The sequence below is a fragment of the Drosophila erecta genome, unplaced genomic scaffold (genome assembly GCF_003286155.1).
Source record: "Drosophila erecta strain 14021-0224.00,06,07 unplaced genomic scaffold, DereRS2 tig00000126-arrow-pilon, whole genome shotgun sequence".
NCBI classification, from domain to species: Eukaryota; Metazoa; Arthropoda; class Insecta; order Diptera; family Drosophilidae; genus Drosophila; species Drosophila erecta.
This window is the reverse complement of record NW_020825209.1, coordinates 10,491,646-10,508,302: the sequence shown is the minus strand read 5'-3', so window position 1 is coordinate 10,508,302 and position 16,657 is coordinate 10,491,646. Positions and strand designations below refer to the sequence as shown.

Genomic DNA, 16,657 nt, shown 5'->3' with positions numbered 1-16,657 from the left:
TTTCGCGATTTGCATAAACTGTGCGATTTTGGACTCAAATTATGCCTACCCCTTTTGTATTTTTTCTAGCTTTTCCTTTTTTTTTTTTTTTTTGCTTATTTTTTCCTTTGTCGGCATGGCGTTTGTCGTCGTTGAAGCGCGCAAAATTTTCTTAATGAGCTACAAACAATGCTCGTAAAAAACGTCGAGCCCAAAAGCCGGTGTATATGGCCAAATTAATCGCCGAGGAGCATGCGATGCTAATTTGTTATTGTTATGGTTATTGGTGTAACTAGTTTGTCGGAGTCAAAGGTAAAGCCTTTGGGATTCCAAATGCCACTGCTTGGATTTTTTCGAAACGTACAGAGTTTCCCGGTTCCACAAATCGCATTGTAAGGTGTGCACAGGGATATAAAATACTGTTTAGGAACTCTCTATAATATTTTCAGGATAACGTTTCCTAGCAAAACTCTAATGAAAATGCATTCAGTATGTAATTAGACTTATATAATGAACAACACAATTAAATGTATAACCTTAAAATACAAAAAAAAAAGTTAAGAACTACGAGTATGTCCATAGTATACCATATAGTATAGTGCTATAGTATAGTGCTATCTAACATATAGTATTTATAGGTATTTATAAGTAATAACAACAGAAGTCCACACATCTGCATAACTGCAGGTAAAGTCCCATAAAATTTGTATAGAGCAATTAATCAAAAGTTCGCTTAACGCAGACCAATGCAACTGCAATGTAAATGCATTTCTGGGCGGAGAAACCCTTTCGAGGCCGCCAAGTGGCCACTCCACCCATGGAAATGGGGTTTCCTGCGCCTTGGCAGCTCAACTGTAATTACACTTTACTAAATCAAAGTGATCCCCCCACCGATCGGGTTGACAATCGAAAATAACTAAAAATAAAAGCCAGAAGCCAAAGATCAATGGACCAGATGCCGCCGCTCGGGTACACGAGGTACTGTGTTCCAAGGTGCGATACCCCAAACTAGTGGGCACGTCAACTGCCACAAGGAAATTGCAACTGGCAACTGGCAACTGGCGACTTGCAACTTGCAACTTGCATCGCGCAATGTTCAGCAGCAAATTAAAAGCGATGCGCGGGGCGATGGGCTGGCATATTGAAATAAGATCAATATCGCGCTGAGCAGCGCGTAGTTGCGTTTAAAAATATAACTACGATTGTTCCTGCCAGCAAGAGGAGCTCGCAGCAGCAGCAGCAGCAGCAGCCGCAGCAGCAACTTGCAACTGCAACACCAGCGGCAGCAGCAGCAACAACTGTCAAACAAGCAACAAGACATATTACGGGCGCGGGCAGAGAACTTGGCCCAGACATCGACCCTCGAGACTCATTTACAACTGACCGAATGCAGGCGCTCAAGTATCTCAGTATCCCAGCATCTGAGTGGCCGAGTATCTAAGTATCTATCCCCTGCTATGTGTGTGTGTGTGTGTGTGTGTGTCCAACACTTTGCGCCAAATCGATTGTCCTGCCTGGAACAGATGTTGAGCATGGGATCTGCTCAAGGTGTTCCTTCCGCCCATTTTCCAGCAATGTTGCGGTCTTTAAAAGTGGCTAAATTGGGGCCAAAAAGAACAGGAGCTCAGGAATTAATTATTGGGTTACATTTTATTTCATTTTTTCTACATATTATTTAAATAGGATATGACACAAAACAGCCAATAAGTATTGAGCATTGATTTCAATTTTTCAAAATCACTACCAGCTACTTTTATATTGAAAACCAACGAAACTGAACGGTTTTTAAATTGGCAACCCATAATAAAACTATTAAGGTGCATAAATATGTTTTATTATGTTTTATTAATGTATTTTTATAGCAGGGTTGCCATTACTTTTCACACTTAAATTATCAATATGGAATTTGGCTTGAAAGCCCCCAAAAGATCGGAACTTCCTTAAGATGTAAACTCAGTGCCTTGGGATCGTTTTTTTTTTGTTTACTGAGTTTGTGTTTTTTCTTTTTATTTTTCTGTTTTTTTTTTTTTTTTTTGGTTTGTTGGCTGTGTTTGCTGCCGCTTCAGAGGAAACCGCCGCCAACGCTGCTACCATAAAAACAATTGCTGTTGTTGTTGCTGTTGCTGTTGTTGTTGCTGTTGGTGTTGTTGTTGTTGGTGCTGGTGGTGGTGGTGCTGTTTTTGTTGGTACGCAATTTAAATGGAATTTCTGCTACTGGGCCCACGAACGCTGATCGCCATAAATAATCGCGCAGTGGCCGCTGCTTCAGTTCCTGCCTCAACTTTGGACTTCAGCCAGGCAGCATCAATGGTGGCGGTGTCGCAGCAACAACTGCAGCAACAGCAGCAGCATTGGTGCAACAGCAGCAGCAGCAGCAACAACAACATGAACAACGAGCAACTGCAACGGCGACCGCATCTCAGATCGCGCGATAAGGTAATTGGACTATTATGTCAAAAAGTATTTGGCGTTTAAGAAATATGGCCTGGCATTTGACATTTCGGCAGCCAGTAGTCGGTCGCATCGGTCGGATCGTACAGATCGGTTGTAGTATAGCATAGCATAGCATAGCATATGGTATAGTATGGTGTAGTATAGTGCCCCTTTCGGCAGTTCGAGCTGCAATTGCCACAGAACAAAAGGTGCACATTAAAAACTGTTTCGATATCGAGATTGCATTGATCATGGCCCACAAGGGTTAAGCGGAGGGGCGCAGTTGGGGCGCGGAGAACGCATTGTCACCAGCAATGTCGGTGGTTTTAAAGTGTTAAGGGGCATGCCCCGCTCCCATGCTCCCCTCCCCCACCAGCAATGATCAAAGCCAATGTGCGTGGTCATGTAATTGATTACGCTGCGCTCTTGAATGGGTATCGCAATTGGGATCGCCATCGGCATCGCCATCGCCATCGGCATCGGCATCGAAATGGAGGAGATGGAAATCGCAGAGTGGGGCTGTAGGTTTCCCATCGGGATTAATCATTAAATCTGGGAAACGGTGCGATGATCAATGGAGTTCGATTGTTTAGGCCTCTAATCGGTTTGCGCTGTGTAAAGTTATTTACATGGTTTACTTATGGATGGGGGTTTACTCAAGGTTTACCTCTGGATTAGCGACGTTAAGTTAGGCAAATTGGGTTAAAGTGCTTAATTCAAGTTCTTATCAGGCATTAGCCCAGTTATAGGTATTTATTTAAGGCTGCTTTTAAGTTATATTCATTAGTTATCAGCAACGAAATTCCAATTTATATTATCAGCTGTGGCTTTGCATAAGCTATCGGAAGTGTTTTTGTTTTATAAATAAATACTATCAACATTATATTATTTTAGGGCACTCTTAAGCATTCATACCAAAGCAGTCGTGGCCGAGTGGTTAAGGCGTCTGACTAGAAATCAGATTCCCTCTGGGAGCGTAGGTTCGAATCCTACCGGCTGCGTTTGCGAGCTAGATTTTTGTGCAAAAAAATAATTAAAGTAGGAAATACATGTGCCATAAGTGCATTCCAGTGTTGGCTATCGCACGAAAAGAAGTGCACTTAAATACCATATACTGCCGAGTTATTTTAATCAAGACATCGAAATGCCTAATATAAAAAAGGATTTTTATATTAAGCATAACATTTGCAAAGTGATGTTCATTATTTGTACCCTTTTGCGTATAATTGTGGGGAATATCCGAGGCATTAAAATGCCTCGCCCGGCCATTTAATTAACCAGGGGCAAGCTGAATGAGCCAAATTGAACATCCCCAAATGGGCAGGGGCAGGGTTAAGGGGAGGGAATATGGTATACGCTATATGGGATATGGTATATGGGATATGGTATATGGGATATGGCTATGAGAACAAGATGAATTACCTTTTGCCACTGCACGTGAAACTGACACGCCAATGAGTGTGTGTGTGTGTGTGTGTGTGTGTGTGAGCTCTTCTTCTTTACGTGCCACACATGGCTTTCAACACGTTTTTGGCCATTTCTGCTGCCGCTTCTGCTGTTGTTGCAACTTCTGCGTGACGACTGAAAACGACGGCCGAATGATGGCTTAATTCATTTGCTCGCCCGGATCGCCCAAAATGCATTTTTAATTTAATTTCATGAGGGAATGGAAATTAAATTGAATTATTTACTCTGGCTCGCAGAAAACAAAAAAAAAAGGAAGAGAACATCGCGGCACCGAATCCATTAAAATTAGTTTCAATATGGCCGTATGGAACGCTTTCGATTTGGATTAAGTGCAAGTGGATGGGTCGCCGGATCTGTGGATCCGCAGACCCTTCGGAAGTCCATGTAACCCCTACCATTTTAATTGCCACCAGCTCAATTATGATAAATAGAAGTTGCTCTTGGCGAAGCCCAAGTTTTGCATAATATTTTCTTTTTCGCCGCCGCCGCGGATTATACGCAAATCGTCATTGTTGGCCCGGCTAATTTTCATATTTTTCCCCTTTCGGTTTTTGCTCGTTTTCATGCATTTAATTGGATTTGGAGTCGGAGAGCCGGAGTCTTTTAACTGACTGCGATTACATTCTAATTATGAAAAATTCTTAATAACCGAATGATACAAGGCGGAATGGACAAGAGGAACTTTGAGAGACAGGTGGAAGAAAATCTTGGGATTGTGAATCGAAATATAGCTGGAAATATAGCTTTAAATATTTCTAGAAAAATATTTGGTTGCTACAATATTTCCATAGCCTTTTAATCTGCTTACTAACTAATAGTAAAATACCAAATCTTGTATACCGAAGCACAACGTTAAATTTTCTTAAAAACAATAGTTTGGTGCCTCTTGTGAAAATTAAAATTATTAGATTGAAAAAATTGATATATTTATTTTACGACACATAAAATACCCCTTAAAGGCGACGTATAATTGAATATTCAGTTCATTCAGTCAGTTAATTACGTAATTGGCTATCTTTATTTTTTAGTCGAATTTCCACTTTGAGAGTCGTCAAAGTCGCTGCTAGTTTGCATATGCCGTGAAATTGTTGTGGCCATTTATGAACTTGACGTTTTCCTTTGAACCAGCGGTGGAAAACCACAATTGGCCGTTAGGAAAAGCCGTGTGTGTGCTTTATGTATTTGGTTAGCCTGACGTGTTGTTGCCCAAATGCGCATATCAAACATCAAACATCAAAATGTGCAACATTTCAACGTCTTTAGCCGCAAACGTCTGGCTGCAAAGTTGTGTCAAAGAATTGAATATCGCAACATTTTTTGTCATAGCCAATGAAAAGATTTATTTTCTTTTTTTGGCCTAGGTTTTCCACTTTTTGAGCGAATGCCAAAATGTTGCAGCAACATGTTGCCGGCGATCGCTTGTCCGAAACTCTGAAAAGTTGACTAATAAAAAATCAATAGTAAAAACAAATAGATTGATTGAGACTCTTCATTCTATTCTACCAATATAGAATAGCTTGCGGAATTTATAGAAATATTTTATAATTTTAATGTATTAATGATGCCTCATGTAGACAATCTGGAAAATACCAGTTACTTAAAGTACTACATACATTAAGATGATACTTTATGTTGAAAGTATTGGAAGTTCTTGGATACAATAAATAAAGAGAAAAGCGCAATAAATTTGCAATTAATTGCTTATTACGCTTAGTGTATGCGCACAACGATTTCCAATTGCGCCATTTGACAGGCAGATAAAAAAGTTGAGAATTCGAACAATGGAGACGATGACAACGCAGCAGCAACAACTGCTGCAACTGCAACAGCAATGCGGACATCGCTGTGCGTGCTTGGCCAAAAAGCAAAAATAAAAAAAGGAAGAAATACAACAAAAAAATATCCACTCTGCTCAATTCCGCAGCGCGCTATAATTGAAAGATGTCAATTTGCAAACGCACAAAGTGCGTTGCGCAACGGCAACAACTGCAACAACTGCAACATCAGCTACAACAACTGCAGCAACCACAAGCTGCAGCAACCAAAACAACTGCACACAACAACTGCAGTGGGACAACACAAACAACGAGCTGGGAAAACAACAAACGAGGCGATCTGCGGGCTCCAAATAAATTTCAGCCAAATTGCCAACGTCAGCGACGCTATCAGCGGCATTTATCAGTTGGCTTTAAACTCTCAAGTGCGCAGATGAGCTTAAATGCACTGGGAGAAACGCAGACCATACACCAACCCAAAGAAAAACTTGGCAGTTGGTAACTGAACACTGTTCAATACGTGTTTGCGCACAGGATACATGTTTGCTTTAAATACACATGTTTGTATGATAAAGTATTGAATTGTTTGCAGTGCACTGCTGTGTGCGTGTGTTTTTCGTATAGGCTGCATGCTTTATCGCAATATTTAATTGGCAAAATATGCGTCTAAACGCACATAAATTGCATTGCTAACGCGTTTGTTGCGCCTCCCCTCTCGCTCGCCCACCTGTCTCCCTCTCGCTCCCTCTTGCGCACGACATCATCTGTTGGAGCGTCTTCCTACACTCTCCTTCTCCTTCTTCTTCTTGTTCTTCTTCTTGGGGCACCGCACACCAATTACCTGCAACAACAACAGCCATATAAACAACAACAATTTCCACACGCAATGTCAAGGCATTTCACTCAACTGCTGCTGCTGTTGTAATTACAGTGAGCACTCGCTAAGGGAAACGGTGGCATCCAGTGCGCAACCTACTATCTACAGTATATACCGAAAGAGCGCATATCTGCAGCTCTAACTTTGGGGTTACTTATATGCAACTGATACATTTGTTTATTGATTTATAGTAGTAGCATTTAGTTCAAAGTTATATATTTACAGTAAATAAGATCAAATGCTGAGCATGAGGATACCCTGTCGAGTGCTCACTGTACTTCTTGACCAGGTTATTTCGCAGGCTTCCCGACCGTTTCTTTCACTGCTGCTGCTTTGACTACTGCTGCTCCTTCAGCAATATTTATCTGCTGCAGTTGCTGCTGCTGCTGATGCTGCTGCTGTTGCGTTGCTTCTGCCGTTGCTGCAGCGGCAATTGCTGTGCGGCGTGCTACAGCGACATCGCTTTGAATGGGTCTTGCAACTCCTCAAATGGAGGTGACGGCGATTCAAGAATTGCAGAACTGCTCAGACGCACTAACCTGCCGCAAAATGTCACATTCTGCAGGCCCAGGAAAACGCCTCGTTTAAAAAGGAAAAATATGTAAGGATAAAGAAAGATTAAACTAAATTAAATATACATTTTAAGCATTCATAATGAAAATACTATAATATACTATATATATACTATACTATACTATAATATACTATAATATGCAAATACTAAGCTTTATAAGACAACAGGATAGATTAAAATACTATTATGTGTATCTGTAGAATATCAGTCAAATTGGTCCAAAAATGAGATATACGTAGCCCGATCCTTGAGTCATTTAGGGGGTGATATATACACTCGTATTGTTGCAGTGTACTTTTGCACTGCACCACTGACCACAAGGAAATTGAGGCCTGTTTTTGGCATTTGCGGCTTTGCGGGCCTTGTTAAATTGTCCAAAGTTATGAGTCGGGCAGGAAACTCAATATCGATGGTTTTATCTGGTTTATCGGAGTCCTCAGCTCGATTGACAAGTTGGCTCGCTTTAAGTAACCTTGAGTGTGCCAAAGATGTTTATAAAAACTTTATATATACTATGTGTACATATGTATATAACGCGGCCTGGTAAGACATCTCGCTGAACTTGCTCCGAAAACTTTTAACCAGCACAACGACCTTCGGTTAAAGTTGCGGAAAATCCCCCCCTCGCCCGCCCCTTCGTTCATCCAGCGTCTGTGTGTCTGTGTGTGGGTGGGAAAACTTTGTCTTAAAGTTCAAACTGGAGCAAAAACTATTTGCCCCAAATGCGGCGGCCACAATGCATTCCTCCTTCCCAGATCTCAGTGGCAAAACACATAGATACCTATGTGCATTTGCAGCGCTACATAGTATAAAGCATGCACTCGGTCTGGAGTCTGAGTATGTATATAACTCTTTTTTATTTGAATGCCAGGCATCGCACAGTGGTGCACTGCCGCGTGAAAAGGGCTTCAAATTAGTTATGTTTCCAAATAATTAATGCTATAAGAATTAGTAGTTATCGAACTTGCATGAGCGCACAGAAAGAATGTACCAAATGTGGAATACACTTCGAAGTATTTTTATTCCATTTTAAGGACTTGTAAGATATTTCTGGTTACATACAATATCAACAAAATTTGTTGATACATTTTGTTTTATTAAAGAGTTTTACTGTATTTTCTCAGCCATTTTTAGCCACATTTTGCAGCTTTTCACTTCTTTACTGCATTTTTCAGCCAGTTTTTAGCCTTTTGATACATTTTGTTTTATTATGGAGTTCTACTGTATTTTCTCAGCCATTTTTAGCCAAATTTTGCAGCTTTTCACACAATGTTTCGCAGCGACGTCGCAGCTGTTTTCGCGCGCAACTTGAGCAACGTCCTTGGCCATTCTCCTCTTGCACTTAAGCCTTTCTCTCGCCGCCCCACAAACCTCCCACCCACTTCCGCCGCCCAACTTTTCCTCTTTTTCCTGCTGCAGCAGCCGCTGTGGCTGTTCTTATTGTTGTTGTTGTTGGCTTGTCTGGCGTTGTCTGAAAAGTTTTCCATATTTTTAGTGCCAGCGAACGGGCGTGCGAGCGAGAGGGCAGATGGGGGCAGTTGGGCGAGAGCGAGACAGTCAGATAGAGTTTTCCAGTTTCCCACTTTGCAATAAGTTTCAAACTTAAATAAGGATAATAAAATGCTGTCGACTGCAGAGCTTCCTGTGACTCTCTCTCTCTTTGTGTGTGTGTGTGTGTGGATGTCTCATTTGTTCGCTTAGGTACCCGCCGCCCACCACCCACTTTCCACAGCCCCCCACCCACTAAGCCAACGTCCTTGGGTTTGTCTGCTCGCTGTCTGCTATTCCTGCGAAGCAACAACAACAAGAACCAGCGCCGGAGAATGAAGAACAAGGACTTTTCCCAGCAACCTTGCCATTGCCACACCCACCAACCACCGCCGCCCACCGCCGCCCACCACGCCCGCCGGCACGCCCCCCTTTCGCCGCATGATTCACTCTGGAACAACTTTTTAACATAATGAAATCAAATAAAATGTAGGTAGAAAGCTGATGCAGCCAAAGACACCGCACATATACATATGTACGTATGTACGTATGTACATCTTTAAATATATATCCCATATAAATATGGGTAACTTGTGCGAGTCGGGGGGAATAACAAAATATATATTCCAGTTGTCTGCGGTTTAGCTGCTTACTCTGTGGAACACTTTCGCTTTTCGCCGGAGCAGCGGAAAATAATGCAGTCACAGCTACGGATACAGATACAGATACTGATAAGGATGCAGATACATACGTTTATTCCGATTTAGTGGCGGCCATGTCCTTGTGTATTCATTACCTTTACCTTTGTTTAATCTGTAGTTTTTTAGCGAATCTCAAGCATAAAAATGCATTTCTCTTTCAAATGGAATGGCTTTTTGTGTTTTTATGCTAAAGATTTGTTTCCCTTAAAGCTTTCAACATGAAAATTCGACCCTTACCAAAAAGGCCGACGAATTTCGAAGGGGGAATCTTTGTTTTCCGCTTGCAAGGGAAGTTGGCCCTCCGGTCGTATACTTATTTTCGTACATGTGAACGCCATTTCGCCGTCGCTTGTCCTGCTGAATGACTTCAATTGAGCCCAAACACAAAAGAGACCCATTTCAGTTCGTTTCGATTCGGCTCCGTCCAATTTAATCTTGTCCCTCTGTTCGGCGCAATTTAAATATTTTCTAACCATTTGCCCATCCCGATTGCGAAATGAAAATTAGTAAGACAAAAAGAGTGGAATAAATGAAGGAGTGATGTGGAATGGGGAATGTGGAATCCTGCTGCTCATTTTGGCAAACAGCCGCTGGCAGCTGCCTCAGATTTTCATTGCTTTTCCCGCTTTCCCCGCTGCATTCCCCGCCGCATCTTGGATGCGACACAATGGCAATTGCAGTGCAACTGTTACAGTTGCCCCACCTTCAGGCCCCATTTTCATTTCAACCATGCCACTGCCTCATTTGTGTATTATTTTCTGCTTCAAATGAACTCGTCTTTGGCATTTATCAGCCGATTTTCCCTGAACGAATGGGGGTTGTGTTTTTTCAGCACATTTTGTGTGATTTTTGCCAGGTAAAAATATGTATTTAGTAAGATGGGTAAATATTTTAACTATTTAATATAAAATCTTACTGCTCTTGATAACAACTTTCTTGCAGTTTGATGTAATTAGATTACGCGATTTAATAAATATCTCCCTTTTGGAATTCTCGAATTTTAAGCAAATGGTATTACGTTCCTGTTTGAAAATTCCTCACTTTTCAGCTTCCAGTTGCATGCGTCTCGTTTTAAGCCGGACTTGGCCATCTCGCAGCGACCCCTGCCACGCCCCTTCCAGCGACCCCGCCCCCGACCTGCTGCACCGCCCACCGCCCACTCATCCTGCGCTTCATTTCGTGCGCTGTCGTCCATCAGTGAAATAAAAATGTCACTCCCATTGCAATCCATCACGTGACAAATGTCCCTCTCTCTCTCTCCCCCTCTCTCTCTCTCCCTCTGCTTCTTCCTCTTTTTCGGGCGTAATAGTGCCGAAAAAAGGAGCAGTGCCAGGATCGGAGTGTGCACTGGAAAAAAAGTTACCTACAATAAGAGGATTCGTTCCTGAAAGCAGTTTAAATACAAAAAAATCTGGATTAAATACGATTTGGGTGTTAATTAGATAAGGCAGTAATTTAAAAGTATTTTTCATCAAATTTATAGAAAAAGTCTGGTATCGTATGTCTAATAAGCTGGTATTCTTCATCAAATTTATAGAAAAACTCTGGTTTCGTACGTCTTACAAGTCCGTATTATTCAGCTTATTATCAAGTTGATAGCTTCATTTGCCAGCACTTTTATAAGTAGATAAGTTTAGTTATACCGCAACTACTTATACGAAATACCGAAAATGATTTTAGCATTTTTTTCAGTGCAGTGGGCGGCGTGGGAGTGGCAGGCGGCCAAAAGCCAAAGCCAAGCCCAGCGAATGACGTGACATGGCGAAAAACTTTTGGTTCGCCAGCAACACGCAGTGGGCGTGCGGAATGGGGCGGGGCACACACACACACACACAGCTTTGGTTTTTTTATTTTACTCATTTATTCGCAATTTTTTTTCCTGTGTTCTTCACTCTTTTCTGGTCTGTTATTTTTATGCGCCTTAGTCTGAGTTTGTCTTTCGCCTCGTTCATTTTCTTCGTCTATTTTTTGTAGATTGCATCCAAAATGTATGTTGTGTGTGTGTGTGTGTGTGGGCGGCAAATGGGGCGGTGGGTGGCAGGTCTTGGCCAAAATGGCCGCTCCAAGTCGATTATTTATAAGCACTGACAGCGTCGCGTCAACTTGATGATAAACTACGTTTGCCGCGGCGTCCTAATTGAAAATAATGTTAGTTTGCCCACCGCCCAACGGCCCACCCATCGGCCTCCCCTCCCCCCCCCTTTCCCATGCCCACCCAAAAATGCACTCAAAACATTTTCAGATTTTTGTCACAAGTCGCTTGGTTGTGTTGCAATAAAGTTGGCTGCATAAGTGGAAAGTAGTGTCTTATTTATTTAAAAAGTATTAGAGCTTATGCATAAATTTTTTAATTTATTGTAAGACTATGCTATTGTATCGTTTTTAAGTCAGGCCTTAAAAAATGCTAACATAAATCTGAATGTGCTATCCAATTTTCAGAATATTACTCGTTATGTAAGCAATTATGTATGCATTTTTGCCGTGTGATTGCGACAACTTTTGGCCGAAGGAGGCTGTAGGCGCACTGGACGTATACGCAATGTCACGTAGGCGGTGGGCGTGCCAGGAAAAGAGACGCCTTCGGGGGGGTGGCGTGAGTTGGGGGAGGGTAGAACAAAAACAAAAAAAATAAAATGGCGCAGCCCCCGAAAAATTGCAATCAACTGCAAAATTGCCGACGTAAACGATGGCCAAAAAAGGAAAAGTACAACAAAAAAAAATTTTTTTATCGCCAAGGGAGAGGGTGTGCGGTGGGTGGGTCGCGCGGGGGGTGTGTGGAAAATCGAAACTGGCAAGGACCAAGAAAAGTCGCAAGGCGGGAGGTGAAAAGCGATGGAAAACTGCAGCCAGCAGCTGCCAGGACACGTACATCCAACAAGCGTTTGGAGAAGCCTGACGCTGATGGAGTCAGGAGCCAAAAACGATGTTTGTCCCACCCCCCTTTCGCCCCTATTCCCCCCCCCGCCCACACCCTGACTGCGTTTTTACTTCACTTGGCATTTTTTTTTGTGTGTGTTGTTTTTTGCGCCAAGCCCGTCGTAAAAACAAACTGAACTGAAAAGCAGCCCAAGGAGGCAGCCAAAAGGAAAGCAGCACCCCCCACCGCCCCCACTGCCCCCCCGCAGCTGCATCTCCTGGGAAATTCCGAGGGAGCTGGGGAAGGGGGGCGGGGCAGGCAGGTTGAGGCCCAAGGAGCTCCTACAGCGAAAGGCCAAGGAAGCAACGGAATTAAGTGTTTCTCAGCGAGACTTTCCCATGCCCTCGATTTTCACTGCGTTCGATATTCTTTCGGTGCTAGGAAACCGACGAAAACCCGATGAAAATTTGAAAGATTGCACCAAAATAATCAAATCGAAGTCGAAATTAGGAGCCGCATGTAAAAATGACCACTAAGAACATACAATTTAGTATTGTTGAAAATGATTTCGGGATAAACTAAATATTTATATTTAAGAGCAGCTCAACAAATACATGACAATACCGAGTCTAAATAGAGAAAAATCAAATAGGATATAGTTCCACAAGACGTAATATATTTTTGTCATTTTAGAGAAGCCCAGTTTCCTTATTAGCCACATTAACCCTTTATGGCCTGCGTGACTTTTAGGGTAGCGCACACACACAGAAAAACAGGCAGAAATTCCATTAATTTTTGTCCTTCTTATCGTTCGTTGGCTCGCGGGTAGATGAGGAGGCCGTCTGCCCGCCGCCACCGATTTTTCCGCTTTTCCCCCGCACTCTCCGTCCAGTGCAATCTTTCGTTTTCAGGGTTCCCTGCGTGCCGCTGTGCTGCAGCTTTGGCTTAGCAGCGTCACGTGCTGCAGCGCAAACTTAACGCATTTCCGTGCCCAAGGAGCCGCACCACCCACCAGCCACCCAGCCACCCACCATGCCACCCAAAACCACTCAACCGCCCGGCAGAAAAGAGGCGTTGGCGGCGGCGGCGGGAGGGGGCGTGCTCAAGGGCCTTATTGATGGCAGCAGCGACATGGCTGCGAAAATTTATTGAAGCGTTAAGTTGCTGCCTTCGGAGACTCGGTTTAGTTTTCCCCCAAAATCACTCCGATTTTCCATTGCTACCAATCGGAGCCCAAACCCCACCCCCGCCCCCGCCCCCTCTCATCGCCACTTGGCAGGTATGAAATGCTCTTTTGCATGACCCCTGACCCCGGCACTGCATCCCCACCCCATCGAGTGGTTTTCACTGTACACTTGTCCAGCTGCTGGTCACTACACGAAAACTGCATTACGACTGTGTAATTCCATTTAATTAGTTGGCCGAACAATGCCAGCAGAGATAGGAAAATAAAAAAAGCTCAGCAAAAGTATGGAACGAATCAGCATTGAAAGGAGCCTTTGAGAGCTGAAGAGCGCGGATCCAAAGATACGAAAATATGCGCACTAAAAATACCCCACATTGGGGCGCATAATAATTAAAACCAAACGCAAACTACAGCCTCGAATGGTATAAATAAAACAGTTTTCCTATGTCTATTGATTGGCTTGCAAAATAGATTACTACCATTCGCAGCCGGTAGGATTCGAACCTACGCTCCCAGAGGGAATCTGATTTCTAGTCAGACGCCTTAACCACTCGGCCACGACTGCTTGCTGTTTTAGCCCACTCGCCATTTGGTCGATACATTTTAGCCAGACTATTTGTTAGTCTATTAATAAGTAAATCAGTTTAGATATGACACGCCATATTTGTGATGAGTTTCTCAAGTGGCTTCCTAAGATAAGATTATACAATGAGCTGGAAATATAGTAATCTTCGAGCTACTATTGCATAATTTAAATTGAAAATAATGTAAAATTAATACTAAATATTTATATATTAATAAATTAATTAAATTTAAATAATATTGATCATTCGCCGTGTGGTACACAAGCCATTTGGAATTCAGTTTTCGATACATACGAGTACATATGTATAAAATGTTTTAAGCCATAAAAACCTTCTAATATGATATGCTATTATATGGGCAACGTTTAAAATAGTTAATAGACTTTTTCGCTGCAGATTTATGTTGTTCACTTATTAAAAATCAACAGAAAGGCCAAACGGAAACTCCACTTCATTTTGCACGTTTTTCCTGTTTTTCCTGTCCTTAACCCGGGAATTCAATGTTCGATTTATCCATAATTTATTTATTTTGGTCGCTTTCATGCACATTTTTCCCCCACCGAAGCGATGGATGCAACATTTACGGACTGTTGTACAATTTTGCGATGGCAGGCGATTTTTCGATTTTTCGATTTTCCACCGGCCTTCCATCCGCCGGGGGAAAATGTTTATTTGCCGACTCTTCATGTCTATTAGGGCAAATTAATTGTCTATTTATTTTTTGCTTGCTGCTACCTGCCATCAAAATAATTCGACATTTAACATGGCAGGTTAGCTGGCAGTCGAATGTTTTCCCTCTATATGTTACATATCGTATATATTTTTTGGAGTGCAGGCACAGGACGATCCAAATCGAATTGAAAACCACTCGAAAGCAAACAAGAAACTCCCAACCGTTGTTGTGCCATTAAAAATGAATTAAAGATAAGTTTTCGTGGACGGTAGAATATTGTTTTGCCAATGGGCGCCATTTTGTTTGGTTGCATTATCGATGAGGCGCCAAATTGATTCCAAAGTAGTTACTATACGTGCACGTAATTTGACTAGCAGAGGGTTGACATCCACTCTGGAAAAAGCATTATTTTCGAAACAATTACATAACTTCAATGGAGAGCAAATTACCTGAAATCAGCATGTTAAATGGAATGGAAACAAACACATTGACCACACTCCCAGTTAAGCGCCATTTGGGTATGCAACAAAAATACTTTTGAGTTAAAAATGCAAAGTTTTATTGTAAATTTAATATAGTCTTTTGACAGTTAAAATACATCAAAATTCATTTTTTAACTAAATATTTAACTTTAACAGATTATATGTTATTCGATTGGTAACTTGTAATTTGTATAAATATCAATAACATACCCACTTCAATTTAAGACATTGGGCTTGCATTTGCATGCCTTTCCTTTGAGACAAGCTCTTCTTGCAACATTTCGTGTTGCATCAACAAATCCAAGAGCTCGCTCGCTGCAGCTCAAGAGCGCTGGAAAAGAGAGCCCGACTCAGAGACGGATTGAGAGTAGAACTAGCACGTTGCGAGCGCGAGAGTTTAAATGCAATCGCAGTCTCACTCAAGCGTCGCAGCGGGCAGCGCAGCCGGCGTTGCAGCTCGAAGAGAACAGATTCGCGAAAGAGAGAGACGGAGAGAGAGAGCGAGAGAGCGGAACAAGCCGAATCTACAGTTCGAGTGCAACGGGAAATGGGAAGTGAGTGCATGTTGCCGGGAAAACGTGAGTTGAAACTATTAGAAGAGAATGTGAGCTAAAAAAGGGTGTTGGAAAAAATCTGCAAAAAGTATGCGTTAATCCTGTTTGGAGGGCAAGATTGGCCAAGTTAAATGGAAACTTGAGGATAAGATGTTCAGGAATTAATGAGCAACAAGTTTAAAAGAAAGCAAACTCAACTTGTAATGCTTGTCATTCATATAAATGCCCCAGGTGCTCAGAAGAAAGTAAGCAGAAGTTAGGATGTAATAGCAGCAAACCGTAAGCTTGTGGAAAATGCTTGCCCTGAAGAATAGCTAAGCCCGAACTAGATGATATATTTAAAAGTAAGAACTGGAATACTAGAGATGGTTATGAAAATAAATTAATAATTTGCGGCTAGAAGAGGCTATGAGGTATGCAGAAGAATTCGGGTGGGCGAAGAATTGGCATATTGCAAGAATTGGCATATGATATTATTTCCATACAAGAATTTTTTAGGCTTGCATAAATAGCTGGCCTAGCCAGAAGTAGTTGGCCAGAAGAGAAAGCTTTGGTTGAGCGTTAGAAGAAAGAGGCCCGCGAAGAATTGAGTCTTAATACGAGTCCCTTTGAAAAGTAAGAGCTGGCCGAGTGCAATGTGAAAACTGAGTGCATTGCGTGCTCGAAGAGAGTTTCTCCGCTTTTCGAGTGCACTGGCTGACCAGCTGTTTGTTTGTGGGCGTAGGAAAGGGGCGTGGGTGCTTGGGAGGTGGTTGTAAGGTTGTTGAGTGTGCGATTTTTGGCAGCGACGTTGACTGCGACGCCGGCCGAGCGGCAGAGGCATTGAGCCGGCGCACGTGGCCACGAAACTTCGACAACGTTCGACGTTGCAATGGGTGTTAGAGCCCGACGAGCCCACACCACCGCCCCACCCCTGCCCTATCACCTATTCTGCGCCCCTGCAGCCTGCCCGCACCCCCGCACCACCCCCCGCCCACCACACACACACGCATTCGCAGCCGCAGTTGAGCCCACTGGCCACGCCTAC

General features: G+C 42.7%; 2 non-coding genes across 2 annotated transcripts; one reads left to right on the top strand and one right to left on the bottom strand.

The window, feature by feature from the left end:
• Positions 1-3,331: 3,331 nt before the first annotated feature.
• On the top strand, positions 3,332-3,413 carry Trnas-aga. Its single transcript has one exon. It is a non-coding gene; the product is annotated as a tRNA-Ser (tRNA).
• A 10,407-nt stretch (positions 3,414-13,820) lies between these two features.
• On the bottom strand, positions 13,821-13,902 carry Trnas-aga. The gene has a single exon. It is a non-coding gene; the product is annotated as a tRNA-Ser (tRNA).
• Between the last annotated feature and the right edge of the window lie 2,755 nt (positions 13,903-16,657).